This window comes from Aethalodelphis obliquidens, unplaced genomic scaffold (assembly GCF_003676395.1).
Source record: "Aethalodelphis obliquidens isolate GAN/ISIS:26980383/991018 unplaced genomic scaffold, ASM367639v1 scaffold96, whole genome shotgun sequence".
Classification (NCBI taxonomy): Eukaryota; Metazoa; Chordata; class Mammalia; order Artiodactyla; family Delphinidae; genus Aethalodelphis; species Aethalodelphis obliquidens.
Window position 1 is genome coordinate 541,330 of NW_020838040.1, and position 10,160 is coordinate 551,489.

Here is a 10,160-nt window from a genome sequence, read left to right on the forward strand (position 1 = left end):
AATAAGCCTACCTAAGGAGACAAAAGAACTGTATGCAGAAAACTATAAGACACTGATGAAAGAAATTAAAGGTCATACAAACAGATGGAGAGATATACCATGTTCTTGGATTGGAAGAATCAACATTGTGAAAACGCTTATACTACCCAAAGCAATCTATAGATTCAATGCAATCCCTATCAAACTACCAATGGCATCTTTCACAGAACTAGAACAAAATATTTCACAATTTGTATGGAAACACAAAAGACCTCAAATAGCCAAAGCAATCTTGATAAAGAAAAATGGAGCTGGAGGAATCATGCTCCCAGACATCAGACTATACTACAAAGTTACAGTAATCAAGACAGTATGGTACTGGCACAAGAACAGAATTATAGATCAATGGAACAGGATAGAAATCCCAGAGATAAATCCATGCACATATGGTCACCTTATCTTTGAGAATATAGGCAGGAATATACAACGGATAAAATACAGCCTCTTCAATAAGTGGTTCTAGGAAAACTGGACAGCTACATGTAAAAGAATGAAATTAGAACACTTCCTAACATCACACACAAAAATAAAGTCAAAATCTATTAAAAACCTACCTGTAAGGCCAAATGCTATAGAACTCCTAGAGGAAAACTTATGAAGAGCACTCTTTGACATAAATCACAGCAAGATTCTTTTTGACCCACCTCCTAGAATGGAAATAAAATAAAAACTAAACAAATGGAACCTATTGAAGCTTAAAAACATTTGCACAGCAAATGATAGCATAAACAAGATGAAAAGACAACACATAGAATGGGAGAAATATTTGCAAATGAAGCAACTGACAAAGGATTAATCTCCAAAATGTACAAGCAGCTTATGCTGTTCAATATCAAAAAAACAAACGACCTAATCCAAAAATGGGCAGAAGACCTAAATAGACATTTCTGCAAAGAAGATATACTGATTGCCAACAAGAACATGAAAGGATGATCAACATCACTAATCACTAGAGAAATGCAAATCAAAACTACAATGAGGTATCACCTCACATCGGTCAGAATGACCATCATCAAAAAATCTACAAACAGTAAATGCTGGAGTGGGTGTGGTGAAAAGGGAACCCTCTTGCACTGTTTGTGGGAATATAAATGGATACAGCCATTATAGAGAACAGTATGGAGGTTCATTAAAAAATTAAAAGTATAATTGCTATATGACCCAGCATTCCCACTACTGGGCATACACCCTGAGAAAACCATAATTCAAAAAGAGCCATGCACCCCAATGTTCATTGCAGGACTATTTACAATAGCCAGGACATGGAAGTGTCCATCGACAGATGAATGGATAAAGATGTGGTACATATATACAATGGAATATTAGTCATAAAAAAGAATGAAATAATGCCATTTGCAGCAACATGGATAAACCTAGAGATTGTCATACTGAGTGAAGTAAGTCAGACAAAGACAAATATGATATGATATCGCTTAAGAGGGAACAGACTTGGCAGAAGATGAAAACTGAAGAGATGCTCAGTGATTTGCCCAGCAGAACTCAAGAAGACCTTGCATCCTGTAGAAAGTTTAGAGCTGAATACCTGCTGATTGACCATACTGTGATTATAGTGGTTTCATACCCACATAACAGCAAGTAGCTACTCATCACTTCCTGATTACTGCCTCAAGAGACACTACGGACTCAAGAACAGTGGTAATGGTGAAGAAAGGGAGATAGGGGTTAGACTAAAATCAGAACAGATGTGCATTGGTGAGTTCTCCCGCCTTCCTCTACTCATCTCTTCTCCTGCCCCTCCCTGAGTCTAGTCTCCAGAATGTACATAATCAGAGAAAAAACTGCTTTACTCCTTATACAGGAGAGTGGAAGATTATCCTTTGGAGAAACTAAATAGTCCCCGAGAAAGTGTCTGAGACTTCCTCAGTGAAAAATATGGAATGTTGCCTCATTGCATTATACTGACCCACCACTCAATTAGCATGCTCTTACCACAGAGCTCCCAATCAAGTTTTTATTGACTCAATTATGGATGAAGAGACAACTAAAGAATACCAGATGGTTGAGGAGTTCTTTTAACATTAAAGACAGAGAAAAAAACAGAAAAGTAAATAAATGGTAAAATGACCTTGGAGAAAATAAAAAGCAAATCAGAGAGTAGAAAAAAGATATGCTGCCCTCTCAAAATATAAAAGAGTCATTAATATGCTCAGGTAGATAGCAAAAAATATTATGTGATAAAACATTGCATTCATGAGCAAATGGAAGATGTTATATGAAAGGGACTTTTAGAACATAGCAGCTCTTAGAAATGTCAAATAGAGCAACCCCAACAATTTAATTGAACAGTTGAAAGATAAACCCTAGGGACTCTTTTAGAAATTAGAACACAATACAAAGGTGGAAAAGATAAAATTTGTGAATCAATGTATAAAGTCCAATATCAAAATAACAGTTTAAGAAGAGACAACTGAGAAAACAGAGAAATGGAAAACATCAAAGAAATAATATGGGTAAAATTCCCAGAGGTGAAGGATGTAAGTCTTTAGATAGTAAGGATCCATGTGTCCAGTGTAATGAATAAAAAAACTCACCATGCCATATCATCATGACATTTTAGAACATCAGTGGTAAAGAGCAAAATCTTAGGCTTATTCTGAAAAGAAAAAAAGAATAACATATAAATAAGTGGTAATCAGATGACACAGGAATTTTAAAAATATAACTGGATACTAGAAGTCTGTCGAATAAAGCCTTCATCTTTGAGTGAAAATTACTTTTAGTGCATGATTGTATACTCAGGCAACCTATCAATCCAGTCATAAAATATGAGAATACTAAAAATTTTATTTCTCATGTACTCATTTTCAGAAGCTATTTAATTGTTCTTCAGTAAAGTGATGTGGATAAACAAGGCAGAGGAAGACAGAAGATAAGAAATAGGGCATTAATCAAGAGGAGTAATGAAGGAAGTTCCCAGATGACAGCTGTGCATCAGACCTACAAAGAAATGTCATGGGTCTGTATTTAAGCATTTGGGAAAATAATTGACAGATCATTGGGTATATTTTTTTAAATGTGAAAAACCCAGAAAAAGCAATACAAAAACAATTATTGATACCAACAAAAATTGTATTAGAAAATATGCATAATCATAGACCATTCTGTCTCAACTATAAATAATATACAACCATGAACTATTTATTTAAAAACTAATTTTTCCATAATTGTGTTGGGAGTTTAGGAGAAGGGAAAGGTGAAGGATTGTGTAAAGCATAATTCCCATAACTAGAAGTTTATAAATAATGTGTACATTTTATAAATCAAGAAACAATCGTATAAACAATTATATGGAAATGTGGAGATAAATAGCTCCCCCCAAAATTCTAAGAAAGTTGAAAGTAAGAAAAAGGACTGCTTTATTACATTAGAAGCATTTCAATAATGTTTTCCTAAATTTTAAATACATAATGCTTTATATGATAAAGATAAAACACATAAAGAGGGAAATGAATAAAAAATGTTTTAGAGCATTGAAGAAGGTGAAAAACTTTCTAAATCATTTAACTAAGGAAACCTCTTACTTAAAAACTTAAGATGATTATACAAAACAGAAAAACTACACATCTCAGCTATAGATATAAAAGTCCTAAATAAAATATTAACAAATAAAATTTATAAAATGATAATAAACTGACAAGCTGAGTTTAGTCCAGGAAGCAAGGAAGGAATATGAAAAAGAAAGAAGTACACAGGCTCTTCTTAATAGACACTGGATAAATTTAAACACTATTGTTGATTAAATGGAAAATCTTGGTAATATCAGGAAAAGAATATTTCATTGACATGACAAGAATATCTGAAATAATCACTCAACATCATCCTCAACAATGATATGCTCAAAGAAGTACCTAAAATTAGACAAAGATAACTATAATAATCTCTATTGTTCTGGAAATTTTGAGCAAAACAATAAGGTACAGAAAGACCTAAATATTGGGAAGATAGTGAATTATTTTATCTGCAAGTGATATATTTGTCTACCCAGAAAACACATGAATATAATTTGAAAAGCTATTAAAATTTCTAAGAGAGTTTATTAAGATGGTATGTTTTAAAATATACAAAAGTTAATCACTTTTTATACAGCAATAGCTAGTTAGGAAGTATAATGAATTTAAAATATCTTAATTACAGTAATAAATTTAAAATTTCTTAAGAATAAACTTAAAATAAGCACTTCCCTGGAGGTCCGGTGGTTAAGACTCTGCGCCTCTACTGCAGGGGGCATGGGTTCAATCCCTGGTTGGGGAACTAAGATCCCGCAAAAAAATTTTTAAAAAAGTCTTTAATAAAAAGAATAAACTTGAAATAAATATGGAGGAATTATTTAAAGGGATCTATCAAAATTTTCTAGAGAGTTGGGTCTGGTTGTATATGAAAGCAAAACCAAAATAAAATAACAGTACTTAAAACAACAGCTCTTAAAGGTTTTGACTTCAGTACCCTTTTGACAGATGTCATACAAGGATTCTGGAATAGATGAATGTTTAGCATACTGTCTTACATTTCTAGGACTAGTGTAATAAATTACCACAAACTAGGTAGTTTAAAGCATCAGAAATTTATTCTCTCACAGTTCTGGAGGTCTGAAAACAGAAATCCAGGTGTCTGTAGGGCTGCATTCCCTCTGAAGGCTATAGGGGAGATTTCCTTATTTGCATCTCTGGCTTCTGGTAGCTCCAGATATTCTTTGACTTGTGGCCTCATCATTCCAATTTCTGCCTTCGTGGTCACATTTCCTTCTCATCCTTTGTCCTATGGATTTTCGACCCTCTTTTTTAGCTCCCATTATCAAATCAGCCAATTCCTTGAAATAAATCTTTAATATATATATATCAACATTACCTCTATTCTTTGGCTGAGCCCTGACTAATACATGCTTAATTCAAGATAATCTCCCCATTTCAAGATCCTATAAACCAGGAAGCAGGCCCTCACTGGACATCAGATCTTCCAGCACCTTATCTTGGACTTCCCAGCCTCCAGAACTGTGAGAAATAAAATGTTTGTTGTTTAAGCCACCCAGTTTATGATGTATTTGTAATAGCAGCCCAAACTGACTTATACAGACATCTGATAGGTATCTCATACTTACATGTCCAAACTGTACTTCTAACATCTCAACCCCTAAACTTGGTCTACTTGCAACTTTCTCCAGTTCAGTACATGGCAACTTCAGTTTTCACTGGGGTAAGGCCATTGTGACTAGATTCTGGTCAATGCATTGTAGGGTGAGGTGCATGGATACTACTCCCAGACCTGGCCCATAATAAACACCTTTCACTCTGCAACCCTCCACATTGTCTTCACTCATCTGTTGGCCAGATTGATGCCCAGGGTGCCTTTAGGAACAATGCATTGAGAACAGCAGATTTCAGTCTGGGACTCTGAATGCAACATGGGGCACCCCTAAGTACTGCTCTTTGGCCTTATGACTTTCACTGTGAGATTTTGGGATTTATCAGTGAAACTTTGCTTAACACTCTTTAGCATGGCACATTTCTATATTTTTTCACATGTAATATTAGAATTTAAGCAAAAAATATATTTATACTGCTCAGGTGTACCTTTCCTTATGGGGTATAATTCACAAATTAAAATTAAAAGAAAGTTAATAATTCATATCCTGGACATTATTCAAAATATTCATCTATCATACGCTCACGTGTTTTTATAGCACCACCTTGATATTTTTCTTTGAATGGACATCTCAATGCAAGTTTGAAATTGCCGGAGTTCAATATTTTGTTACTAATATTTAGTTACCAACCAAGTTGCATTACTATTCTCCTAAGAAGAAGGCTGCCCATCTGTTGGTCAAGTCCAGGGAAAGTATGGAGTCCAAGATCTTCCCTGAAGGGAGCATGGGATGAGGGTAAATTAGACTTTGTGCCTGTCCTTTCACTTTTTTAAACCCAAACACTTTGAAAGTGTCCCCCTTTGACCATTTATCCTCCTCAAATTTCTGTTTGTTTTCACCTACACATAAACATATAGGGTGTAGAAGGAAGGTAGGGGAGATGAGGGGGAAGGAAAGAGAGAACCACAATTTCTTAGGAAGGCCCTATCTTAACTCTTTGGTGCTTGTTCTGCTCTAAAGTACAATCCTTCAAGGCAGAGTGTATATGTAAAGGACAATTCTGCTTGATATTCCTAGGTAGCAAAGATTACTGGGACTTCTGGACTAGTTATAGGATATGTGTATAAAATTCATATTATCTCCTGTATCAGGTCTCTCTGCCAAACTTCTTTCAATTTTCACCTCCCTGGGTGACGGTCCAGCTGCCTGATTCTTAAAGCCACTTGATTTTGGCAGGAGTGAGTGACTCCTTCCCAACCCACTCCCCTTCCAAGAAATAAAAATAACACCACAGCGTTTGGGCTGTCACCAGTTCACCATACCCCAGGGAAGCTCCTGTCTGTGATGTTGTATTCATTTCGGAACAATGCATTGTACTTTGAATTTCCAAACAAGATGCACAGAGAAACACTTGATGAATAATAATGAAACCAGCATCATTAATTTTTGTATGTGGCAGTCTCAGTTACATTTTTTCTAAAGACTTCTTTGCTAATATTGGTTTAGGTTTCAAGACACGTTTCACCTCTAGTGAAATATAAAGGTCACTCAATGAACAAAAGGGAGATTGTGTGTTCTTGGTGATCACAGGTGAAGCTCGAAAGGCAAACTCTTTCAAAGAAAATGAAGTAGCAAGTGGAAAATGAAGGTGGTAGAATTTATCTATAGAGCAGCGCTCAGCATCAAGGGATGCTGGCCTTTTCTTCTAGATATAAACACAATAACACATAGAGAAAAGCCTATCAGATGAGAGTGACCCAGGTGCTATATAAACAGATTTTCCGACAGGCAGTTGGAGCCCCTTGGTAGTTTTAGTTTTTCCCACTCCCTGCTACTTTATCCTTTGTCAGATTCCATACAGCCTTCAAGGACACTGGAGGAGGACAAAAGCAAAATGTTGGGGGAAGGGAAAAGAGGAGAAGGAGAAAACAATTTCCTTTTCATAGCCTTTGTTACAGAATAAAAGCACACAATGTCTAAAAATCATTCACTCTCCATCAAACAGTGGCAACATGCTTGACACTGGTTTGCTGAGAGCTTATAGAGAAACCACGTTGATATTTTATTCACATAAGGGTTTTGAATTATATAAGACTTCTTTGAGATATGATCTAAATAGTCCAGCTTGGAGAAAAAAAAACAAAAAACACCCAGTAACTCTTAAGTGTTCATATGAATCCCAAAGTGGAAAGAAAAGATGAAATGGTAAGCAGAAAAATATTTGCTTACTGTTAGCAGCATAACACACCTATGTCAAAAAGAAAATTAAAAATTTGCACTGTGAAAAGGACACAAAAATGTCCAAATTTCTCCCTTACTTTTAGGCTAAGGGAAGAAGGATCTAACTATAATAACCAAACAGAGCAGAATTCTAGAGATTCTGTTCTTCTGTAGAGGATATATTTTGAAATATTATTTTCTCATGGAAAATACACATATATGTTTTTAATTGAAAAATGCATATATTTATCACAGTAAAATTAGAAAATACAGATGAAAGAAAAAGAAATGCAGACACATATAGCTGTACTTCTCAGAGATAAGTATGGTTAAAATGTTCTATATTTTAAATATTTTATTCTATGTGTATATATATATATATATATATATATATATATATATATATAAATACATATGCACAGATACCATAAAGTAAAAAGAATCATTCTATTTATGCTGTTTTGCAATCTGTTTATAAAATATATTGTAAACTCTTTTTTATGTAGTGTCTACTATATCAGTTTTAATGGTTGCATAATATTCTATCAAATGAATGGCCCGTAGTATATAAGAAATATTCTATTTTTGGATGTTTAGTTTGTTTCTAATTTTTTGTCACTTTTAATAATGTTGCAACAAATACTCTTATTTTTTTATGATAAATTTCTAGAATTGAATTACCTGGTGAAAAATCACATCTAATTGCTATTTACCTATGTATTCATAAGATTTTAAAATTTATCTTTGATACTTAAAGTTTTACAAAGTATATCTTTGTTATTTATATTATTCTCTTTTTTGGTAAATCCTAATGTATACACATATATACATGCATACATATGTTAATGTATGTGAAATCAGTAGAAGAAAAGTGATAAATACATAACAATATATTCATACTTATATACACACATGCACACTGGATAGTTATATATCCAGTGTCTATATCTCTGTCTCTATTTCTAACTCTATTTTTAATAGAGTAAAAACAATAAGAATTTATCATATTGTGATAAAAATTGCATTTCAAGGATATATTGAAAAATCTTATGTATGTGTAAGCAAAAGAAAACAGGTCACCAGCAGTCAGATACCATTTTATTTACCCATAAAATTAACAAAAAATACTATCATTGAGGAGGTAGAGAAACAAGAATATGTGTGTGTATACACACACACACGTGACTATGTAGACACATATGTGTGTATATGTATAGTTATATATCTATAACTCTATTCTTTTCTGAATATTTTATAATTTCTCCCATTGTTTTCATTATCTAAAATATCAAAATAGCACTTTTCTTCCAAATTCTCAGAGAATATTTTACACTTATCTTCTAATTTGTTAAGTAAATTCCCATAATATTTAATATTCTATTCACTAATGGAAATATTAAATTCTACATTTATGTTATTCATTTCCAAACAATCTTAATCAATACCCGACTTTCCTGACTCCATGACTGCTTGTTCTTGTTCCATAGATATAAAGTTCCTTAGAATGTGTATGAAAATATTAATTAAAAATTTTCCAAAATTTTCTCCTGTTTCTTGTAGCAGCTCTGGTTATAAGGAAACTATTCTAGTTCATAAAATTGATCCGGGCTTCCCTGGTGGCGCAGTGGTTGAGAATCCGCCTGCCGATGCAGGGGACACGGGTTCGTGCCCCGGTCCGGGAGGATCCCTCATGCCGCGGAGCGGCTGGGCCTGTGAGCCATGGCCGCTGAGCCTGCGCGTCCAGAGCCTGTGCTCCCCAACGGGAGAGACAACAACAGTGAGAGACCCACGTACCAGAAAAAAATAAAAATTTGATCCTTTTGGTGTTGAATCTCATCATATATCCAGTAATTTTGTTTTCATTTTTGGCTTTTAGTTCACTTTTATCAACAATTGTTTGGGTTGTACTTTGAGTATTGCAGGTACAGATGAAAGGAGATGGGTAATTGCTTAGATGTAGCTCACTGATCCTTAGATCAGATGATCTGATTTGGAAGAGAAGAGAGAGTGACTGAACTGCAGATGGTAGTTGTGGTGACAGAGTGCATCACTTCTGTGTTAAATGATTACATTTTGGTGATTGTATGGCTGCCTGAAGTAAGTTAGCTGATGCAGGGCTCACAATTCTCTCATTGGAATGGCAGTCAGTGCTTTTTAGGAGTGAGTACCAGTGGTGCTTCTCTGTTACCTACCTCTGCTTTCTGGGTAAGTTGCAACCAGGAATAGGTATTAAGAATGGATCCTGACCTTATGCTGTTTTTAGTACCTGTAACTAACTTATTTGTGCTCATATGACTTAGGTTTCTAAAAAAAAATACTTCTAATTTTGGAATATCTTTAAATTTACAAAAGTTGTAAAAATAGTAGTGAGTTCCTGTGTACTCTTCACTTAGCTTCCCTTAACGTTAACATTTTATATAATCAAGGTACATTTGTCACAGCCAAGAAATTGACACTGGTGTAATACTATTAACTAAACTACAGATTTTATTTGGATTTCATCGATTTTCTCACTTATGTCATTTTTCTGTTCCAGAATCCAATCTAGCATCTAATTAGATTCTGTTCCAGAACTAATCCTGCATTTAGATGTAATTGAGTTTGACCGTCTAGCAAAGGCGTCCAAATATTTTCTCCCTTTCAATCCCTTTTAGGAAGTCACTTGAGCTTGATTTCCAAGCAGATGTCTTCTCCTGAAGTGAATTGTTGTTTGAATATACCTTTCATCACTTTAGTCCCTGTTTATTTTTATAGACATTTTAAAGGTTTTTTGAGAATGTATAGGCCTTTCTTTAGTTTC